Source organism: Salmo salar, chromosome ssa17, assembly GCF_905237065.1.
Source record: "Salmo salar chromosome ssa17, Ssal_v3.1, whole genome shotgun sequence".
Classification (NCBI taxonomy): Eukaryota; Metazoa; Chordata; class Actinopteri; order Salmoniformes; family Salmonidae; genus Salmo; species Salmo salar.
Window position 1 is genome coordinate 20,764,475 of NC_059458.1, and position 23,283 is coordinate 20,787,757.

General features: G+C 44.9%; 9 non-coding genes across 9 annotated transcripts; all 9 read right to left on the reverse strand.

Moving 5' to 3' along the window:
- Positions 1-2,108: 2,108 nt before the first annotated feature.
- On the reverse strand, positions 2,109-2,181 carry trnar-ccu (transfer RNA arginine (anticodon CCU)). The gene has a single exon. It is a non-coding gene; the product is annotated as a tRNA-Arg (tRNA).
- Positions 2,182-5,429: 3,248 nt separating this feature from the next.
- Positions 5,430-5,502, reverse strand: trnar-ccu (transfer RNA arginine (anticodon CCU)). The gene has a single exon. It is a non-coding gene; the product is annotated as a tRNA-Arg (tRNA).
- A 2,967-nt stretch (positions 5,503-8,469) lies between these two features.
- Positions 8,470-8,542, reverse strand: trnar-ccu (transfer RNA arginine (anticodon CCU)). The gene has a single exon. It is a non-coding gene; the product is annotated as a tRNA-Arg (tRNA).
- Positions 8,543-10,884: 2,342 nt separating this feature from the next.
- Positions 10,885-10,956, reverse strand: trnai-aau (transfer RNA isoleucine (anticodon AAU)). Its single transcript has one exon. It is a non-coding gene; the product is annotated as a tRNA-Ile (tRNA).
- A 2,137-nt stretch (positions 10,957-13,093) lies between these two features.
- trnai-aau (transfer RNA isoleucine (anticodon AAU)) lies at positions 13,094-13,165 on the reverse strand. The gene has a single exon. It is a non-coding gene; the product is annotated as a tRNA-Ile (tRNA).
- A 2,418-nt stretch (positions 13,166-15,583) lies between these two features.
- trnai-aau (transfer RNA isoleucine (anticodon AAU)) lies at positions 15,584-15,655 on the reverse strand. Its single transcript has one exon. It is a non-coding gene; the product is annotated as a tRNA-Ile (tRNA).
- Positions 15,656-17,878: 2,223 nt separating this feature from the next.
- trnar-ccu (transfer RNA arginine (anticodon CCU)) lies at positions 17,879-17,951 on the reverse strand. The gene has a single exon. It is a non-coding gene; the product is annotated as a tRNA-Arg (tRNA).
- A 1,866-nt stretch (positions 17,952-19,817) lies between these two features.
- On the reverse strand, positions 19,818-19,890 carry trnar-ccu (transfer RNA arginine (anticodon CCU)). Its single transcript has one exon. It is a non-coding gene; the product is annotated as a tRNA-Arg (tRNA).
- Positions 19,891-23,149: 3,259 nt separating this feature from the next.
- trnar-ccu (transfer RNA arginine (anticodon CCU)) lies at positions 23,150-23,222 on the reverse strand. Its single transcript has one exon. It is a non-coding gene; the product is annotated as a tRNA-Arg (tRNA).
- Positions 23,223-23,283: the final 61 nt, after the last annotated feature.

Here is a 23,283-nt window from a genome sequence, read left to right on the forward strand (position 1 = left end):
AGTAAAAAAAAGGTGTAACGGAAGGCACTTACACATGCCCATGATATAGAGAAAAAAATTAATTGTTCGAACTTCATTGCTAAAAATAAGCTGTTTAGCAGAGGATGGTTTCGATCCATTGACCTCTGGGTTATGGGCCCAGCACGCTTCGGCTGCGCCACTCTGCTTTCAACCACTCCAGAAAAGAGTAAGACCCACAATCCATGGCTTAGGAGGCCAGTGTCTTAGGCCACTGGGGTACTGTGAAATCCTTTTCACCTATACGAACTGATAGAAGCAGTAAAAAAAATGTGTAACGGAAGGCACTTACACATGCCCATGATATAGAGAAAAAAATGTATTGTTCGCAATTCATTGCTAAAAATAAACTGTTCAGCAGAGGATGGTTTCGATCCATCGACCTCTGGATTATGGGCCCAGCACGCTTCCGCTGCGCCAATCTGCTTTTAGACTATGCAGAAAAGAGTAGGAATCACAATCCATGGCTTAGGAGGCCAGTGTCTCAGGCCACTGGTGTACTGCGAAATCCTTTTCACCTATACGAACTGATAGAAGCAGTAAAAAAAAGGTGTAACGGAAGGCACTTACACATGCCCATGATATAGAGAAAAAAATGTATTGTTCGCACTTCATTGCTAAAAATAAGCTGTTTAGCAGAGGATGGTTTCGATCCATCGACCTCTGGGTTATGGGCCCAGCACGCTTCCGCTGCGCCACTCTGCTTTCAACCTCTCCAGAAAAGAGTTAGACCCACAATCCATGGCTTAGGAGGCCAGTGTCTTAGGCCACTGGGGTACTGTGAAATCCTTTTCACCTATACGAACTGATAGAAGCAGTAAAAAAAATGTGTAACGGAAGGCACTTACCCATGCCCATGATATAGAGAAAAAAATTTATTGTTCGAACTTCATTGCTAAAAATAAGCTGTTTAGCAGAGGATGGTTTCGATCCATCGACCTCTGGGCCCAGCACGCTTCCGCTGCGCCACTCTGCTTTCAACCACTCCAGAAAAGAGTAAGACCCACAATCCATGGCTTAGTATGCCAGTGTCTTAGGCCACTGGGGTACTGTGAAATCCTTTTCACCTATACGAACTGATAGAAGCAGTAAAAAAATGTGTAACGGAAGGCACTTACACATGCCCATGATATAGAGAAAAAAATGTATTGTTCGCACTTCATTGCTAAAAATAAACTGTTTAGCAGAGGATGGTTTCGGTCCATCGACCTCTGGGTTATGGGCCCAGCACGCTCCGCTGCGCCACTCTGCTTTTAGACTATCCAGAAAAGAGTAAGACCCACAATCCATGTCTTAGGAGGCCAGTGTCTCAGGCCACTGGTGTACTGCGAAATCCTTTTCACCTATACGAACTGATAGAAGCAGTAAAAAAAGGTGTAACGGAAGGCACTTACACATGCCCATGCTATAGCGAGAAAAAAATGTGTTCACACATCATTGCTAGAAATAAACTGTTTAGCAGACGATGGTTTCGATCCATCAAGCTCTGGGTTATGGGCCCAGCACGCTTCCGCTGCGCCACTCTGCTTTCAACCACTCCAGAAAAGAGTATGACCCACAATCCATGGCTTAGGAGGCCAGTGTCATAGGCCACTGGGGTACTGTGAAATCCTTTTCACCTATACGAACTGATAGAAGCAGTAAAAAAAATGTGTAACGGAAGGCACTTACACATGCCCATGATATAGAGAAAAAAATGTATTGTTCGCACTTCATTGCTAAAAATAAACTGTTTAGCAGAGGATGGTTTCGATCCATCGACCTCTGGGTTATGGGCCCAGCACGCTTCCGCTGCGCCACTCTGCTTTTAGACTATACAGAAAAGAGTAGGAATCACAATCCATGTCTTAGGAGGCCAGTGTCTCAGGCCACTGGTGTACTGCGAAATCCTTTTCACCTATACGAACTGATAGAAGCAGTAAAAAAAAGGTGTAACGGAAGGCACTTACACATGCCCATGATATAGAGAAAAAAAATTATTGTTCGCACTTCATTGCTAAAAATAAACTGTTTAGCAGAGGATGGTTTCGATCCATCGACCTCTGGGTTATGGGCCCAGCACGCTTCCGCTGCGCCACTCTGCTTTCAAACACCCCAGATGGGACTTGAACCCACAATCACTGGCTTAGGAGGCCAGTGCCTTATCCATTAGGCCACTGGGGCACTGTAGTTCATTTACGACCAGTACAAACTCATTGAAGCAGTAAAAAAAATGTGTAACAGAAGGCACTGACAAATGACCATGATATAGCAGATTTCTTTTCTTCGCACTTCAATGCTAAAAACAAACTGTTTAGCAGAGGATGGTTTCGATCCATCGACCTCTGGGCCCAGCACGCTTCCGCTGCGCCACTCTGCTTTCAACCACTCCGTGAAAAGAGTAGGAATCACAATCCATGGCTTAGGAGGCCAGTGTCTCTGGCCACTGGTGTACTGTGAAATCTTTTTCACCTATACGAACTGATAGAAGCAGTAAAAAAAAATGTGTAACGGAAGGCACTGACACATGCCCATGCTATAGCGAGAAAAAAAAATGTGTTCACACATCATTGCTAGAAATAAACTGTTTAGCAGAGGATGGTTTCGATCCATCGACCTCTGGGTTATGGGCCCAGCACGCTTCCGCTGCGCCACTCTGCTTTCAACCACTGCAGAAAAGAGTAAGACCCACAATCCATGGCTTAGGAGGCCAGTGTCTTAGGCCACTGGGGTACTGTGAAATCCTTTTCACCTATACGAACTGATAGAAGCAGTAAAAAAAAGGTGTAACGGAAGGCACTTACACATGCCCATGATATAGAGAAAAAAATTAATTGTTCGAACTTCATTGCTAAAAATAAGCTGTTTAGCAGAGGATGGTTTCAATCCATTGACCTCTGGGTTATGGGCCCAGCACGCTTCGGCTGCGCCACTCTGCTTTCAACCACTCCAGAAAAGAGTAAGACCCACAATCCATGGCTTAGGAGGCCAGTGTCTTAGGCCACTGGGGTACTGTGAAATCCTTTTCACCTATACGAACTGATAGAAGCAGTAAAAAAAATGTGTAACGGAAGGCACTTACACATGCCCATGATATAGAGAAAAAAATGTATTGTTCGCAATTCATTGCTAAAAATAAACTGTTCAGCATAGGATGGTTTCGATCCATCGACCTCTGGATTATGGGCCCAGCACGCTTCCGCTGCGCCAATCTGCTTTTAGACTATGCAGAAAAGAGTAGGAATCACAATCCATGGCTTAGGAGGCCAGTGTCTCAGGCCACTGGTGTACTGCGAAATCCTTTTCACCTATACGAACTGATAGAAGCAGTAAAAAAAAGGTGTAACGGAAGGCACTTACACATGCCCATGATATAGAGAAAAAAATGTATTGTTCGCACTTCATTGCTAAAAATAAGCTGTTTAGCAGAGGATGGTTTCGATCCATCGACCTCTGGGTTATGGGCCCAGCACGCTTCCGCTGCGCCACTCTGCTTTCAACCTCTCCAGAAAAGAGTAAGACCCACAATCCATGGCTTAGGAGGCCAGTGTCTTAGGCCACTGGGGTACTGTGAAATCCTTTTCACCTATACGAACTGATAGAAGCAGTAAAAAAAATGTGTAACGGAAGGCACTTACACATGCCCATGATATAGAGAAAAAAATTTATTGTTCGAACTTCATTGCTAAAAATAAGCTGTTTAGCAGAGGATGGTTTCGATCCATCGACCTCTGGGCCCAGCACGCTTCCGCTGCGCCACTCTGCTTTCAACCACTCCAGAAAAGAGTAAGACCCACAATCCATGGCTTAGTATGCCAGTGTCTTAGGCCACTGGGGTACTGTGAAATCCTTTTCACCTATACGAACTGATAGAAGCAGTAAAAAAAATGTGTAACGGAAGGCACTTACACATGCCCATGATATAGAGAAAAAAATGTATTGTTCGCACTTCATTGCTAAAAATAAACTGTTTAGCAGAGGATGGTTTCGGTCCATCGACCTCTGGGTTATGGGCCCAGCACGCTTCCGCTGCGCCACTCTGCTTTTAGACTATCCAGAAAAGAGTAAGACCCACAATCCATGTCTTAGGAGGCCAGTGTCTCAGGCCACTGGTGTACTGCGAAATCCTTTTCACCTATACGAACTGATAGAAGCAGTAAAAAAAAGGTGTAACGGAAGGCACTTACACATGCCCATGCTATAGCGAGAAAAAAAAATGTGTTCACACATCATTGCTAGAAATAAACTGTTTAGCAGACGATGGTTTCGATCCATCAAGCTCTGGGTTATGGGCCCAGCACGCTTCCGCTGCGCCACTCTGCTTTCAACCACTCCAGAAAAGAGTATGACCCACAATCCATGGCTTAGGAGGCCAGTGTCATAGGCCACTGGGGTACTGTGAAATCCTTTTCACCTATACGAACTGATAGAAGCAGTAAAAAAAATGTGTAACGGAAGGCACTTACACATGCCCATGATATAGAGAAAAAAATTAATTGTTCGAACTTCATTGCTAAAAATAAGCTGTTTAGCAGAGGATGGTTTCGATCCATCGACCTCTGGGTTATGGGCCCAGCACGCTTCCGCTGCGCCACTCTGCTTTTAGACTATACAGAAAAGAGTAGGAATCACAATCCATGTCTTAGGAGGCCAGTGTCTCAGGCCACTGGTGTACTGCGAAATCCTTTTCACCTATACGAACTGATAGAAGCAGTAAAAAAAATGTGTAACGGAAGGCACTTACACATGCCCATGATATAGAGAAAAAAATTAATTGTTCGAACTTCATTGCTAAAAATAAGCTGTTTAGCAGAGGATGGTTTCGATCCATCGACCTCTGGGTTATGGGCCCAGCACGCTTCCGCTGCGCCACTCTGCTTTTAGACTTTGCAGAAAAGAGTAGGAATCACAATCCATGGCTTAGGAGGCCAGTGTCTCAGGCCACTGGTGTACTGCGAAATCCTTTTCACCTATACGAACTGATAGAAGCAGTAAAAAAAGGTGTAACGGAAGGCACTTACACATGCCCATGATATAGAGAAAAAAATAATTGTTCGAACTTCATTGCTAAAAATAAGCTGTTTAGCAGAGGATGGTTTCGATCCATCGACCTCTGGGCCCAGCACGCTTCCGCTGCGCCACTCTGCTTTCAACCACTCCAGAAAAGAGTAAGACCCACAATCCATGGCTTAGGAGGCCAGTGTCTTAGGCCACTGGGGTACTGTGAAATCCTTTTCACCTATACGAACTGATAGAAGCAGTAAAAAAAATGTGTAACGGAAGGCACTTACACATGCCCATGATATAGAGAAAAAAATGTATTGTTCGCACTTCATTGCTAAAAATAAACTGTTTAGCAGAGGATGGTTTCGATCCATCGACCTCTGGGTTATGGGCCCAGCACGCTTCCGCTGCGCCACTCTGCTTTCAAACACCGCAGATGGGACTTGAACCCACAATCACTGGCTTAGGAGGCCAGTGCCTTATCCATTAGGCCACTGGGGCACTGTAGTTCAGTTACGACCAGTACTAACTCATTGAAGCTGTAAAAAAAATGTGTAACAGAAGGCACTGACAAATGCCCATGATATAGCAGATTTTTTTTCTTTGCACTTCAATGCTAAAAACAAACTGTTTAGCAGAGGATGGTTTTGATCCATCGACCTCTGGGCCCAGCACGCTTCCGCTGCGCCACTCTGCTTTCAACCACTCCGTGAAAAGAGTAGGAATCACAATCCATGGCTTAGGAGGCCAGTGTCTCTGGCCACTGGTGTACTGTGAAATCTTTTTCACCTATACGAACAGATAGAAGCAGTAAAAAAATGTGTAACGGAAGGCACTGACACATGCCCATGCTATAGCGAGAAAAAAACATGTGTTCACACATCATTGCTAGAAATAAACTGTTTAGCAGAGGATGGTTTCGATCCATCGACCTCTGGGTCATGGGCCCAGCACGCTTCCGCTGCGCCACTCTGCTTTCAACCACTCCAGAAAAGAGTAAGACCCACAATCCATGGCTTAGGAGGCCAGTGTCATAGGCCACTGGGGTACTGTGAAATCCTTTTCACCTATACGAACTGATAGAAGCAGTAAAAAAAATGTGTAACGGAAGGCACTTACACATGCCCATGATATAGAGAAAAAAATTAATTGTTCGAACTTCATTGCTAAAAATAAGCTGTTTAGCAGAGGATGGTTTCGATCCATCGACCTCTGGGTTATGGGCCCAGCACGCTTCCGCTGCGCCACTCTGCTTTTAGACTATGCAGAAAAGAGTAGGAATCACAATCCATGGCTTAGGAGGCCAGTGTCTCAGGCCACTGGTGTACTGCGAAATCCTTTTCACCTATACGAACTGATAGAAGCAGTAAAAAAAATGTGTAACGGAAGGCACTTACACATGCCCATGATATAGAGAAAAAAAATTATTGTTCGCACTTCATTGCTAAAAATAAACTGTTTAGCAGAGGATGGTTTCGATCCATCGACCTCTGGGTTATGGGCCCAGCACGCTTCCGCTGCGCCACTCTGCTTTCAACCACTGCAGAAAAGAGTAAGACCCACAATCCATGGCTTAGGAGGCCAGTGTCTTAGGCCACTGGGGTACTGTGAAATCCTTTTGACCTATACGAACTGATAGAAGCAGTAAAAATAAGGTGTAACGGAAGGCACTTACACATGCCCATGATATAGAGAAAAAAATGTATTGTTCGCACTTCATTGCTAAAAATAAGCTGTTTAGCAGAGGATGGTTTCGATCCATCGACCTCTGGGTTATGGGCCCAGCACGCTTCCGCTGCGCCACTCTGCTTTCAACCTCTCCAGAAAAGAGTAAGACCCACAATCCATGGCTTAGGAGGCCAGTGTCTTAGGCCACTGGGGTACTGTGAAATCCTTTTCACCTATACGAACTGATAGAAGCAGTAAAAAAAATGTGTAACGGAAGGCACTTACACATGCCCATGATATAGAGAAAAAAATTTATTGTTCGAACTTCATTGCTAAAAATAAGCTGTTTAGCAGAGGATGGTTTCGATCCATCGACCTCTGGGCCCAGCACGCTTCCGCTGCGCCACTCTGCTTTCAACCACTCCAGAAAAGAGTAAGACCCACAATCCATGGCTTAGTATGCCAGTGTCTTAGGCCACTGGGGTACTGTGAAATCCTTTTCACCTATACGAACTGATAGAAGCAGTAAAAAAATGTGTAACGGAAGGCACTTACACATGCCCATGATATAGAGAAAAAAATGTATTGTTCGCACTTCATTGCTAAAAATAAACTGTTTAGCAGAGGATGGTTTCGGTCCATCGACCTCTGGGTTATGGGCCCAGCACGCTCCGCTGCGCCACTCTGCTTTTAGACTATCCAGAAAAGAGTAAGACCCACAATCCATGTCTTAGGAGGCCAGTGTCTCAGGCCACTGGTGTACTGCGAAATCCTTTTCACCTATACGAACTGATAGAAGCAGTAAAAAAAGGTGTAACGGAAGGCACTTACACATGCCCATGCTATAGCGAGAAAAAAAAATGTGTTCACACATCATTGCTAGAAATAAACTGTTTAGCAGACGATGGTTTCGATCCATCAAGCTCTGGGTTATGGGCCCAGCACGCTTCCGCTGCGCCACTCTGCTTTTAGACTATCCAGAAAAGAGTAAGACCCACAATCCATGTCTTAGGAGGCCAGTGTCTCAGGCCACTGGTGTACTGCGAAATCCTTTTCACCTATACGAACTGATAGAAGCAGTAAAAAAAATGTGTAACGGAAGGCACTTACACATGCCCATGATATAGAGAAAAAAATTAATTGTTCGAACTTCATTGCTAAAAATAAGCTGTTTAGCAGAGGATGGTTTCGATCCATCGACCTCTGGGTTATGGGCCCAGCACGCTTCCGCTGCGCCACTCTGCTTTTAGACTTTGCAGAAAAGAGTAGGAATCACAATCCATGGCTTAGGAGGCCAGTGTCTCAGGCCACTGGTGTACTGCGAAATCCTTTTCACCTATACGAACTGATAGAAGCAGTAAAAAAAAGGTGTAACGGAAGGCACTTACACATGCCCATGATATAGAGAAAAAAAATAATTGTTCGAACTTCATTGCTAAAAATAAGCTGTTTAGCAGAGGATGGTTTCGATCCATCGACCTCTGGGCCCAGCACGCTTCCGCTGCGCCACTCTGCTTTCAACCACTCCAGAAAAGAGTAAGACCCACAATCCATGGCTTAGGAGGCCAGTGTCTTAGGCCACTGGGGTACTGTGAAATCCTTTTCACCTATACGAACTGATAGAAGCAGTAAAAAAAATGTGTAACGGAAGGCACTTACACATGCCCATGATATAGAGAAAAAAATGTATTGTTCGCACTTCATTGCTAAAAATAAACTGTTTAGCAGAGGATGGTTTCGATCCATCGACCTCTGGGTTATGGGCCCAGCACGCTTCCGCTGCGCCACTCTGCTTTCAAACACCGCAGATGGGACTTGAACCCACAATCACTGGCTTAGGAGGCCAGTGCCTTATCCATTAGGCCACTGGGGCACTGTAGTTCAGTTACGACCAGTACAAACTCATTGAAGCTGTAAAAAAAATGTGTAACAGAAGGCACTGACAATTGCCCATGATATAGCAGATTTTTTTTCTTTGCACTTCAATGCTAAAAACAAACTGTTTAGCAGAGGATGGTTTTGATCCATCGACCTCTGGGCCCAGCACGCTTCCGCTGCGCCACTCTGCTTTCAACCACTCCGTGAAAAGAGTAGGAATCACAATCCATGGCTTAGGAGGCCAGTGTCTCTGGCCACTGGTGTACTGTGAAATCTTTTTCACCTATACGAACAGATAGAAGCAGTAAAAAAAATGTGTAACGGAAGGCACTGACACATGCCCATGCTATAGCGAGAAAAAAACATGTGTTCACACATCATTGCTAGAAATAAACTGTTTAGCAGAGGATGGTTTCGATCCATCGACCTCTGGGTCATGGGCCCAGCACGCTTCCGCTGCGCCACTCTGCTTTCAACCACTCCAGAAAAGAGTAAGACCCACAATCCATGGCTTAGGAGGCCAGTGTCATAGGCCACTGGGGTACTGTGAAATCCTTTTCACCTATACGAACTGATAGAAGCAGTAAAAAAATGTGTAACGGAAGGCACTTACACATGCCCATGATATAGAGAAAAAAATTAATTGTTCGAACTTCATTGCTAAAAATAAGCTGTTTAGCAGAGGATGGTTTCGATCCATCGACCTCTGGGTTATGGGCCCAGCACGCTTCCGCTGCGCCACTCTGCTTTTAGACTATGCAGAAAAGAGTAGGAATCACAATCCATGGCTTAGGAGGCCAGTGTCTCAGGCCACTGGTGTACTGCGAAATCCTTTTCACCTATACGAACTGATAGAAGCAGTAAAAAAAATGTGTAACGGAAGGCACTTACACATGCCCATGATATAGAGAAAAAAAATTATTGTTCGCACTTCATTGCTAAAAATAAACTGTTTAGCAGAGGATGGTTTCGATCCATCGACCTCTGGGTTATGGGCCCAGCACGCTTCCGCTGCGCCACTCTGCTTTCAACCACTGCAGAAAAGAGTAAGACCCACAATCCATGGCTTAGGAGGCCAGTGTCTTAGGCCACTGGGGTACTGTGAAATCCTTTTGACCTATACGAACTGATAGAAGCAGTAAAAATAAGGTGTAACGGACGGCACTTACACATGCCCATGATATAGAGAAAAAAAAATATTGTTCGCACTTCATTGCTAAAAATAAACTGTTTAGCAGAGGATGGTTTCGATCCATCGACCTCTGGGTTATGGGCCCAGCACGCTTCCGCTGCGCCACTCTGCTTTCAACCACTCCAGAAAAGAGTAAGACCCACAATCCATGGCTTAGGAGGCCAGTGTCTTAGGCCACTGGGGTACTGTGAAATCCTTTTCACCTATACGAACTGATAGAAGCAGTAAAAAAAAGGTGTAACGGAAGGCACTTACACATGCCCATGATATAGAGAAAAAAAATTATTCTTCGCACTTCATTGCTAAAAATAAACTGTTTAGCAGAGGATGGTTTCGATCCATCGACCTCTGGGTTATGGGCCCAGCACGCTTCCGCTGCGCCACTCTGCTGTTAGACTATGCAGAAAAGAGTAGGAATCGCAATCCATGGCTTAGGAGGCCAGTGTCTCAGGCCTCTGGTGTACTGCGAAATCCTTTTCACCTATACGAACTGATAGACGCAGTAAAAAAAAGGTGTAACGGTAGGCACTTACACATGCCCATGATATAGAGAAAATAATTAATTGTTCGCACTTCATTGCTAAAAATAAGCTGTTTAGCAGAGGATGGTTTCGATCCATCGACCTCTGGGCCCAGCACGCTTCCGCTGCGCCACTCTGCTTTCAACCACTACAGAAAAGTGTAAGACCCACAATCCATGGCTTAGGAGGCCAGTGTCTTAGGCCACTGGGGTACTGTGAAATCCTTTTCACCTATACGAACTGATAGAAGCAGTAAAAAAAATGTGTAACGGAAGGCACTTACACATGCCCATGATATAGAGAAAAAAAATTATTGTTCGCACTTCATTGCTAAAAATAAACTGTTTAGCAGAGGATGGTTTCGATCCATCGACCTCTGGGTTATGGGCCCAGCACGCTTCCGCTGCGCCACTCTGCTTTCAACCACTGCAGAAAAGAGTAAGACCCACAATCCATGGCTTAGGAGGCCAGTGTCTTAGGCCACTGGGGTACTGTGAAATCCTTTTGACCTATACGAACTGATAGAAGCAGTAAAAATAAGGTGTAACGGACGGCACTTACACATGCCCATGATATAGAGAAAAAAAAATATTGTTCGCACTTCATTGCTAAAAATAAACTGTTTAGCAGAGGATGGTTTCGATCCATCGACGTCTGGGTTATTGGCCCAGCACGCTTCCGCTGCGCCACTCTGCTTTCAACCACTCCAGAAAAGAGTAAGACCCACAATCCATGGCTTAGGAGGCCAGTGTCATAGGCCACTGGGGTACTGTGAAATCCTTTTCACCTATACGAACTGATAGAAGCAGTAAAAAAAATGTGTAACGGAAGGCACTTACACATGCCCATGATATAGAGAAAAAAATGTATTGTTCGCACTTCATTGCTAAAAATAAGCTGTTTAGCAGAGGATGGTTTCAATCCATCGACCTCTGGGTTATGGGCCCAGCACGCTTCCGCTGCGCCACTCTGCTTTCAACCACTCCAGAAAAGAGTAAGACCCACAATCCATGGCTTAGGAGGCCAGTGTCTTAGGCCACTGGGGTACTGTGAAATCATTTTCACCTATACGAACAGATAGAAGCAGTAAAAAAAATGTGTAACGGAAGGCACTGACACATGCCCATGCTATAGCGAGAAAAAAAAATGTGTTCACACATCATTGCTAGAAATAAACTGTTTAGCAGAGGATGGTTTCGATCCATCGACCTCTGGGTTATGGGCCCAGCACGCTTCCGCTGCGCCACTCTGATTTCAACCACTCCAGAAAAGAGTAAGACCCACAATCCATGGCTTAGGAGGCCAGTGTCTTAGGCCACTGGGGTACTGTGAAATCCTTTTCACCTATACGAACTGATAGAAGCAGTAAAAAAAAGGTGTAACGGAAGGCACTTACACATGCCCATGATATAGAGAAAAAAAATTATTCTTCGCACTTCATTGCTAAAAATAAACTGTTTAGCAGAGGATGGTTTCGATCCATCGACCTCTGGGTTATGGGCCCAGCACGCTTCCGCTGCGCCACTCTGCTTTTAGACTATGCAGAAAAGAGTAGGAATCGCAATCCATGGCTTAGGAGGCCAGTGTCTCAGGCCTCTGGTGTACTGCGAAATCCTTTTCACCTATACGAACTGATAGACGCAGTAAAAAAAAGGTGTAACGGTAGGCACTTACACATGCCCATGATATAGAGAAAAAAATTAATTGTTCGCACTTCATTGCTAAAAATAAGCTGTTTAGCAGAGGATGGTTTTGATCCATCGACCTCTGGGCCCAGCACGCTTCCGCTGCGCCACTCTGCTTTCAACCACTACAGAAAAGTGTAAGACCCACAATCCATGGCTTAGGAGGCCAGTGTCTTAGGCCACTGGGGTACTGTGAAATCCTTTTCACCTATACGAACTGATAGAAGCAGTAAAAAAAATGTGTAACGGAAGACACTTACAAATGCCCATGATATAGCAGATTTTTTTTCTTTGCACTTCAATGCTAAAAACAAACTGTTTAGCAGAGGATGGTTTTGATCCATCGACCTCTGGGCCCAGCACGCTTCCGCTGTGCCACTCTGCTTTCAACCACTCCGTGAAAAGAGTAGGAATCACAATCCATGGCTTAGGAGGCCAGTGTCTCTGGCCACTGGTGTACTGTGAAATCTTTTTCACCTATACGAACAGATAGAAGCAGTAAAAAAAATGTGTAACGGAAGGCACTGACACATGCCCATGCTATAGCGAGAAAAAAACATGTGTTCACACATCATTGCTAGAAATAAACTGTTTAGCAGAGGATGGTTTCGATCCATCGACCTCTGGGTTATGGGCCCAGCACGCTTCCGCTGCGCCACTCTGCTTTCAACCACTCCAGAAAAGAGTAAGACCCACAATCCATGGCTTAGGAGGCCAGTGTCATAGGCCACTGGGGTACTGTGAAATCCTTTTCACCTATACGAACTGATAGAAGCAGTAAAAAAAATGTGTAACGGAAGGCACTTACACATGCCCATGATATAGAGAAAAAAATTAATTGTTCGAACTTCATTGCTAAAAATAAGCTGTTTAGCAGAGGATGGTTTCGATCCATCGACCTCTGGGTTATGGGCCCAGCAGGCTTCCGCTGCGCCACTCTGCTTTCAACCACTCCAGAAAAGAGTAAGACCCACAATCCATGGATTAGCAGGCCAGTGTCTTAGGCCACTGGGGTACTGTGAAATCCTTTTGACCTATACGAACTGATAGAAGCAGTAAAAATAAGGTGTAACGGACGGCACTTACACATGCCCATGATATAGAGAAAAAAAATATTGTTCGCACTTCATTGCTAAAAATAAACTGTTTAGCAGAGGATGGTTTCGATCCATCGACGTCTGGGTTATTGGCCCAGCACGCTTCCGCTGCGCCACTCTGCTTTCAACCACTCCAGAAAAGAGTAAGACCCACAATCCATGGCTTAGGAGGCCAGTGTCTTAGGCCACTGGGGTACTGTGAAATCTTTTTCACCTATACGAACAGATAGAAGCAGTAAAAAAAATGTGTAACGGAAGGCACTGACACATGCCCATGCTATAGCGAGAAAAAAAAATGTGTTCACACATCATTGCTAGAAATAAAGTGTTTAGCAGAGGATGGTTTCGATCCATCGACCTCTGGGTTATGGGCCCAGCACGCTTCCGCTGCGCCACTCTGATTTCAACCACTCCAGAAAAGAGTAAGACCCACAATCCATGGCTTAGGAGGCCAGTGTCTTAGGCCACTGGGGTACTGTGAAATTCTTTTCACCTATACGAACTGATAGAAGCAGTAAAAAAAGGTGTAACGGAAGGCACTTACACATGCCCATGATATAGAGAAAAAAATTATTCTTCGCACTTCATTGCTAAAAATAAACTGTTTAGCAGAGGATGGTTTCGATCCATCGACCTCTGGGTTATGGGCCCAGCACGCTTCCGCTGCGCCACTCTGCTTTTAGACTATGCAGAAAAGAGTAGGAATCGCAATCCATGGCTTAGGAGGCCAGTGTCTCAGGCCTCTGGTGTACTGCGAAATCCTTTTCACCTATACGAACTGATAGACGCAGTAAAAAAAGGTGTAACGGTAGGCACTTACACATGCCCATGATATAGAGAAAATAATTAATTGTTCACACTTCATTGCTAAAAATAAGCTGTTTAGCAGAGGATGGTTTCGATCCATCGACCTCTGGGCCCAGCACGCTTCCGCTGCGCCACTCTGCTTTCAACCACTACAGAAAAGTGTAAGACCCACAATCCATGGCTTAGGAGGCCAGTGTCTTAGGCCACTGGGGTACTGTGAAATCCTTTTCACCTATACGAACTGATAGAAGCAGTAAAAAAATGTGTAACGGAAGGCACTTACACATGCCCATGATATAGAGAAAAAATTAATTGTTCAAACTTCATTGCTAAAAATAAGCTGTTTAGCAGAGGATGGTTTCGATCCATCGACCTCTGGGTTATGGGCCCAGCACGCTTCCGCTGCGCCACTCTGCTTTCAAACACCGCAGATGGGACTTGAACGCACAATCACTGGCTTAGGAGGCCAGTGCCTTATCCATTAGGCCACTGGGGCACTGTAGTTCAGTTACGACCAGTACAAACTCATTGAAGCAGTAAAAAAAATGTGTAACAGAAGGCACTGACAAATGCCCATGATATAGCAGATTTTTTTTCTTTGCACTTCAATGCTAAAAACAAACTGTTTAGCAGAGGATGGTTTTGATCCATCGACCTCTGGGCCCAGCACGCTTCCGCTGCGCCACTCTGCTTTCAACCACTCCGTGAAAAGAGTAGGAATCACAATCCATGGCTTAGGAGGCCAGTGTCTCTGGCCACTGGTGTACTGTGAAATCTTTTTCACCTATACGAACAGATAGAAGCAGTAAAAAAAATGTGTAACGGAAGGCACTGACACATGCCCATGCTATAGCGAGAAAAAAACATGTGTTCACACATCATTGCTAGAAATAAACTGTTTAGCAGAGGATGGTTTCGATCCATCGACCTCTGGGTTATGGGCCCAGCACGCTTCCGCTGCGCCACTCTGCTTTCAACCACTCCAGAAAAGAGTAAGACCCACAATCCATGGCTTAGGAGGCCAGTGTCATAGGCCACTGGGGTACTGTGAAATCCTTTTCACCTATACGAACTGATAGAAGCAGTAAAAAAAATGTGTAACGGAAGGCACTTACACATGCCCATGATATAGAGAAAAAAATGAATTGTTCGAACTTCATTGCTAAAAATAAGCTGTTTAGCAGAGGATGGTTTCGATCCATCGACCTCTGGGTTATGGGCCCAGCACGCTTCCGCTGCGCCACTCTGCTTTTAGACTATGCAGAAAAGAGTAGGAATCACAATCCATGGCTTAGGAGGCCAGTGTCTCAGGCCACTGGTGTACTGCGAAATCCTTTTCACCTATACGAACTGATAGAAGCAGTAAAAAAAAGGTGTAACGGAAGGCACTTACACATGCCCATGATATAGAGAAAAAAATTAATTGTTCGAACTTCATTGCTAAAAATAAGCTGTTTAGCAGAGGATGGTTTCGATCCATCGACCTCTGGGTTATGGGCCCAGCAGGCTTCCGCTGCGCCACTCTGCTTTCAACCACTCCAGAAAAGAGTAAGACCCACAATCCATGGATTAGCAGGCCAGTGTCTTAGGCCACTGGGGTACTGTGAAATCCTTTTGACCTATACGAACTGATAGAAGCAGTAAAAATAAGGTGTAACGGACGGCACTTACACATGCCCATGATATAGAGAAAAAAAAATATTGTTCGCACTTCATTGCTAAAAATAAACTGTTTAGCAGAGGATGGTTTCGATCCATCGACGTCTGGGTTATTGGCCCAGCACGCTTCCGCTGCGCCACTCTGCTTTCAACCACTCCAGAAAAGAGTAAGACCCACAATCCATGGCTTAGGAGGCCAGTGTCTTAGGCCACTGGGGTACTGTGAAATCTTTTTCACCTATACGAACAGATAGAAGCAGTAAAAAAAATGTGTAACGGAAGGCACTGACACATGCCCATGCTATAGCGAGAAAAAAAAATGTGTTCACACATCATTGCTAGAAATAAACTGTTTAGCAGAGGATGGTTTCGATCCATCGACCTCTGGGTTATGGGCCCAGCACGCTTCCGCTGCGCCACTCTGATTTCAACCACTCCAGAAAAGAGTAAGACCCACAATCCATGGCTTAGGAGGCCAGTGTCTTAGGCCACTGGGGTACTGTGAAATTCTTTTCACCTATACGAACTGATAGAAGCAGTAAAAAAAAGGTGTAACGGAAGGCACTTACACATGCCCATGATATAGAGAAAAAAAATTATTCTTCGCACTTCATTGCTAAAAATAAACTGTTTAGCAGAGGATGGTTTCGATCCATCGACCTCTGGGTTATGGGCCCAGCACGCTTCCGCTGCGCCACTCTGCTTTTAGACTATGCAGAAAAGAGTAGGAATCGCAATCCATGGCTTAGGAGGCCAGTGTCTCAGGCCTCTGGTGTACTGCGAAATCCTTTTCACCTATACGAACTGATAGACGCAGTAAAAAAAAGGTGTAACGGTAGGCACTTACACATGCCCATGATATAGAGAAAATAATTAATTGTTCACACTTCATTGCTAAAAATAAGCTGTTTAGCAGAGGATGGTTTCGATCCATCGACCTCTGGGCCCAGCACGCTTCCGCTGCGCCACTCTGCTTTCAACCACTACAGAAAAGTGTAAGACCCACAATCCATGGCTTAGGAGGCCAGTGTCTTAGGCCACTGGGGTACTGTGAAATCCTTTTCACCTATACGAACTGATAGAAGCAGTAAAAAAAATGTGTAACGGAAGGCACTTACACATGCCCATGATATAGAGAAAAAAATTAATTGTTCAAACTTCATTGCTAAAAATAAGCTGTTTAGCAGAGGATGGTTTCGATCCATCGACCTCTGGGTTATGGGCCCAGCACGCTTCCGCTGCGCCACTCTGCTTTCAAACACCGCAGATGGGACTTGAACGCACAATCACTGGCTTAGGAGGCCAGTGCCTTATCCATTAGGCCACTGGGGCACTGTAGTTCAGTTACGACCAGTACAAACTCATTGAAGCAGTAAAAAAAATGTGTAACAGAAGGCACTGACAAATGCCCATGATATAGCAGATTTTTTTTCTTTGCACTTCAATGCTAAAAACAAACTGTTTAGCAGAGGATGGTTTTGATCCATCGACCTCTGGGCCCAGCACGCTTCCGCTGCGCCACTCTGCTTTCAACCACTCCGTGAAAAGAGTAGGAATCACAATCCATGGCTTAGGAGGCCAGTGTCTCTGGCCACTGGTGTACTGTGAAATCTTTTTCACCTATACGAACAGATAGAAGCAGTAAAAAAAATGTGTAACGGAAGGCACTGACACATGCCCATGCTATAGCGAGAAAAAAACATGTGTTCACACATCATTGCTAGAAATAAACTGTTTAGCAGAGGATGGTTTCGATCCATCGACCTCTGGGTTATGGGCCCAGCACGCTTCCGCTGCGCCACTCTGCTTTCAACCACTCCAGAAAAGAGTAAGACCCACAATCCATGGCTTAGGAGGCCAGTGTCATAGGCCACTGGGGTACTGTGAAATCCTTTTCACCTATACGAACTGATAGAAGCAGTAAAAAAAATGTGTAACGGAAGGCACTTACACATGCCCATGATATAGAGAAAAAAATGAATTGTTCGAACTTCATTGCTAAAAATAAGCTGTTTAGCAGAGGATGGTTTCGATCCATCGACCTCTGGGTTATGGGCCCAGCACGCTTCCGCTGCGCCACTCTGCTTTTAGACTATGCAGAAAAGAGTAGGAATCACAATCCATGGCTTAGGAGGCCAGTGTCTCAGGCCACTGGTGTACTGCGAAATCCTTTTCACCTATACGAACTGATAGAAGCAGTAAAAAAAAGGTGTAACGGAAGGCACTTACACATGCCCATGATATAGAGAAAAAAATTAATTGTTCGCACTTCATTGCTAAAAATATGCTGTTTAGCAGAGGATGGTTTCAATCCATCAACCTCTGGGTTATGGGCCCAGCACGCTTCCGCTGCGCCACTCTGCTTTCAAACACCCCAGATGGGACTTGAACCCACAATCACTGGCTTAGGAGGCCAGTGCCTTATCCATTAGGCCACTGGGGCACTGTAGTTCATTTACGACCAGTACAAACACATTGAAGCAGTAAAAAAAATGTGTAACAGAAGGCACTGACAAATGCCCATGATATAGCAGATTTTTTTTCTTCGCACTTCAATGCTAAAAACAAACTGTTTAGCAGAGGATGGTTTTGATTCATCGACCTCTGGGCCCAGCACGCTTGCGCTGCGCCACTCTGCTTTCAACCACTCCAGAAAAGAGTAAGACCCACAATCCATGGCTTAGGAGGCCAGTGTCTTAGGCCACTGGGGTACTGTGAAATCCTTTTCACCTATACGAACTGATAGAAGCAGTAAAAAAAAAGGTGTAACGGAAGGCACTTACACATGCCCATGATATAGAGAAAAAAATGTATTGTTCGCACTTCATTGCTAAAAAAAATATTTTTAGCAGAGGATGGTTTTAATCCATCGACCTCTGGGTTATGGGCCCAGCAAGCTTCCGCTGCGCCACTCTGCTTTCAAACACCCCAGATGGGACCTGAACCCACAATCACTGGCTTAGGAGGCCAGTGTCTTAGGCCACTGGGGTACTGTGAAATCCTTTTCACCTATACGAACTGATAGAAGCAGTAAAAAAAAGGTGTAACGGAAGGCACTTACACATGCCAATGATATAGAGAAAAAATTTAATTGTTCGCACTTCATTGCTAAAAATATGCTGTTTAGCAGAGGATGGTTTTGATTCATCGACCTCTGGGCCCAGCACGCTTCCGCTGCGCCACTCTGCTTTCAACCACTCCGTGAAAAGAGTAGGAATCACAATCCATGGCTTAGGAGGCCAGTGTCTCTGGCCACTGGGGTACTGTGAAATCCTTTTCACCTATATGAACTGATAGAAGCAGTAAAAAAAATGTGTAACGGAAGGCACTTACACATGCTCATGATATAGAGAAAAAAAATTATTGTTCGCACTTCATTGCTAAAAATAAACTGTTTAGCAGAGGATGGTTTCAATCCATCGAGCTCTGGGTTATGGGCCCAGCACGCTTCCGCTGCGCCACTCTGCTTTTAGACTATGCAGAAAAGAGTAGGAATCACAATCCATGGCTTAGGAGGCCAGTGTCTCAGGCCACTGGTGTACTGCGAAATCCTTTTCTCCTATACGAACTGATAGAAGCAGTAAAAAAAAGGTGTAACGGAAGGCACTTACACATGCCCATGATATAGAGAAAAAAATGTATTGTTCGCACTTCATTGCTAAAAATATGCTGTTTAGCAGAGGATGGTTTCGATCCATCGACCTTTGGGTTATGGGCCGAGCACGCTTCCGCTGCGCCACTCTGCTTTCAACCACTCCAGAAAAGAGTAAGACCCACAATCCATGGCTTAGGAGGCCAGTGTCTTAGGCCACTGGGGTACTGTGAAATCCTTTTCACCTATACGAACTGATAGAAGCAGTAAAAAAAAAGGTGTAACGGAAGGCACTTACACATGCCCATGATATAGAGAAAAAAATTTATTGTTCGCACTTCATTGCTAAAAAAAATCTTTTTAGCAGAGGATGGTTTCGATCCATCGACCTCTGGGTTATGGGCCCAGCAGGCTTCCGCTGCGCCACTCTGCTTTCAACCACTCCAGAAAAGAGTAAGACCCACAATCCATGGCTTAGGAGGCCAGTGTCTCTGGCCACTGGGGTACTGTGAAATCCTTTTCACCTATATGAACTGATAGAAGCAGTAAAAAAAATGTGTAACGGAAGGCACTTACACATGCTCATGATATAGAGAAAAAAAATTATTGTTCGCACTTCATTGCTAAAAATAAACTGTTTAGCAGAGGATGGTTTCAATCCATCGACCTCTGGGTTATGGGTCCAGCACGCTTCCGCTGCGCCACTCTGCTTTCAAACACCCCAGATGGGACTTGAACCCACAATCACTGGCTTAGGAGGCCAGTGCCTTATCCATTAGGCCACTGGGGCACTGTAGTTCATTTATGACCAGTACAAACTCATTGAAGCAGTAAAAAAAATGTGTAACAGAAGGCACTGACAAATGCCCATGATATAGCAGATTTTTTTTCTTCGCACTTCAATGCTAAAAACAAACTGTTTAGCAGAGGATGGTTTTGATTCATCGACCTCTGGGCCCAGCACGCTTCCGCTGCGCCACTCTGCTTTCAACCACTCCGTGAAAAGAGTAGGAATCACAATCCATGGCTTAGGAGGCCAGTGTCTCTGGCCACTGGGGTACTGTGAAATCCTTTTCACCTATATGAACTGATAGAAGCAGTAAAAAAAATGTGTAACGGAAGGCACTTACACATGCTCATGATATAGAGAAAAAAAATTATTGTTCGCACTTCATTGCTAAAAATATGCTGTTTAGCAGAGGATGGTTTCGATCCATCGACCTCTGGGTTATGGGCCCAGCACGCTTCGCTGCGCCACTCTGCTTTTAGACTATGCAGAAAAGAGTAGGAATCACAATCCATGGCTTAGGAGGCCAGTGTCTCAGGCCACTGGTGTACTGCGAAATCCTTTTCACCTATACGAACTGATAGAAGCAGTAAAAAAAAGGTGTAACGGAAGGCACTTACACATGCCCATGATATAGAGAAAAAATTAATTGTTCGCACTTCATTGCTAAAAAAATCTGTTTAGCAGAGGATGGTTTCGATCCATCGACCTCTGGGTTATGGGCCCAGCACGCTCCGCTGCGCCACTCTGCTTTTAGACTATGCAGAAAAGAGTAGGAATCACAATCCATGGCTTAGGAGGCCAGTGTCTCAGGCCACTGGTGTACTGCGAAATCCTTTTCTCCTATACGAACTGATAGAAGCAGTAAAAAAAAGGTGTAACGGAAGGCACTTACACATGCCCATGATATAGAGAAAAAAATTAATTGTTCGCACTTCATTGCTAAAAATATGCTGTTTAGCAGAGGATGGTTTCGATCCATCGACCTCTGGGTTATGGGCCGAGCACGCTTCCGCTGCGCCACTCTGCTTTCAACCACTCCAGAAAAGAGTAAGACCCACAATCCATGGCTTAGGAGGCCAGTGTCTTAGGCCACTGGGGTACTGTGAAATCCTTTTCACCTATACGAACTGATAGAAGCAGTAAAAAAAAAGGTGTAACGGAAGGCACTTACACATGCCCATGATATAGAGAAAAAAATGTATTGTTCGCACTTCATTGCTAAAAAAAATCTTTTTAGCAGAGGATGGTTTCGATCCATCGGCCTCTGGGTTATGGGCCCAGCACGCTTCCGCTGCGCCACTCTGCTTTTAGACTATGCAGAAAAGAGTAGGAATCACAATCCATGGCTTAGGAGGCCAGTGTCTCAGGCCACTGGTGTACTGCGAAATCCTTTTCACCTATACGAACTGATAGAAGCAGTAAAAAAAAAGGTGTAACGGAAGGCACTTACACATGCCCATGATATAGAGAAAAAAATTAATTGTTCGCACTTCATTGCTAAAAAAAATCTTTTTAGCAGAGGATGGTTTCGATCCATCGACTTCTGGGTTAGGGGCCCAGCACGCTTCCGCTGCGCCACTCTGCTTTCAACCACTCCAGAAAAGAGTAAGACCCACAATCCATGGCTTAGGAGGCCAGTGTCTTAGGCCACTGGGGTACTGTGAAATCCTTTTGACCTATACGAACTGATAGAAGCAGTAAAAATAAGGTGTAACGGAAGGCACTTACACATGCCCATGATATAGACAAAAAAAATTATTGTTCGCACTTCATTGCTAAAAATAAACTGTTTAGCAGAGGATGGTTTTAATCCATCGACCTCTGGGTTATGGGCCCAGCACGCTTCTGCTGCGCCACTCTGCTTTCAAACACCCCAGATGGGACCGGAACCCACAATCACTGGCTTAGGAGGCCAGTGTCTTAGGCCACTGGGGTACTGTGAAATCCTTTTCACCTATACGAACTGATAGAAGCAGTAAAAAAAAGGTGTAACGGAAGGCACTTACACATGCCCATGATATAGAGAAAAAAATGTATTGTTCGCACTTCATTGCTAAAAATATGCTGTTTAGCAGAGGATGGTTTCGATCCATCGACCTCTGGGTTATGGGCCCAGCACGCTTCCGCTGCGCCACTCTGCTTTTAGACTATGCAGAAAAGAGTAGGAATCACAATCAATGGCTTAGGAGGCCAGTGTCTTAGGCCACTGGGGTACTGTGAAATCCTTTTGACCTATACGAACTGATAGAAGCAGTAAAAATAAGGTGTAACGGAAGGCACTTACACATGCCCATGATATAGAGAAAAAAAATTATTGTTCGCACTTCATTGCTAAAAATAAACTGTTTAGCAGAGGATGGTTTCGATCCATCGATCTCTGGGTTATGGGCCCAGCACGCTTCTGCTGCGCCACTCTGCTTTCAAACACCCCAGATGGGACCGGAACCCACAATCACTGGCTTAGGAGGCCAGTGTCTTAGGCCACTGGGGTACTGTGAAATCCTTTTCACCTATACGAGCTGATAGAAGCAGTAAAAAAAAGGTGTAACGGAAGGCACTTACACATGCCCATGATATAGAGAAAAAAATGTATTGTTCGCACTTCATTGCTAAAAATATGCTGTTTAGCAGAGGATGGTTTCGATCCATCGACCTCTGGGTTATGGGCCCAGCACGCTTCCGCTGCGCCACTCTGCTTTTAGACTATGCAGAAAAGAGTAGGAATCACAATCAATGGCTTAGGAGGCCAGTGTCTCAGGCCACTGGTGTACTGCGAAATCCTTTTCACCTATACGAACTGATAGAAGCAGTAAAAAAAAAGGTGTAACGGAAGGCACTTACACATGCCCATGATATAGAGAAAAAAATTAATTGTTCGCACTTCATTGCTAAAAAAATCTGTTTAGCAGAGGATGGTTTCGATCCATCGACCTCTGGGTTATGGGCCCAGCACGCTTCCGCTGCGCCACTCTGCTTTCAACCACTCCAGAAAAGAGTAAGACCCACAATCCATGGCTTAGGAGGCCAGTGTCTTAGGCCACTGGGGTACTGTGAAATCCTTTTGACCTATACGAACTGATAGAAGCAGTAAAAATAAGGTGTAACGGAAGGCACTTACACATGCCCATGATATAGACAAAAAAAAGTATTGTTCGCACTTCATTGTTAAAAATAAACTGTTTAGCAGAGGATGGTTTCAATCCATCGACCTCTGGGTTATGGGCCCAGCACGCTTCCGCTGCGCCACTCTGCTTTCAAACACCCGAGATGGGACTTGAACCCACAATCACTGGCTTAGGAGGCCAGTGCCTTATCCATTAGGCCACTGGGGCACTGTAGTTCATTTACGACCAGTACAAACTCATTGAAGCAGTAAAAAAAATGTGTAACAGA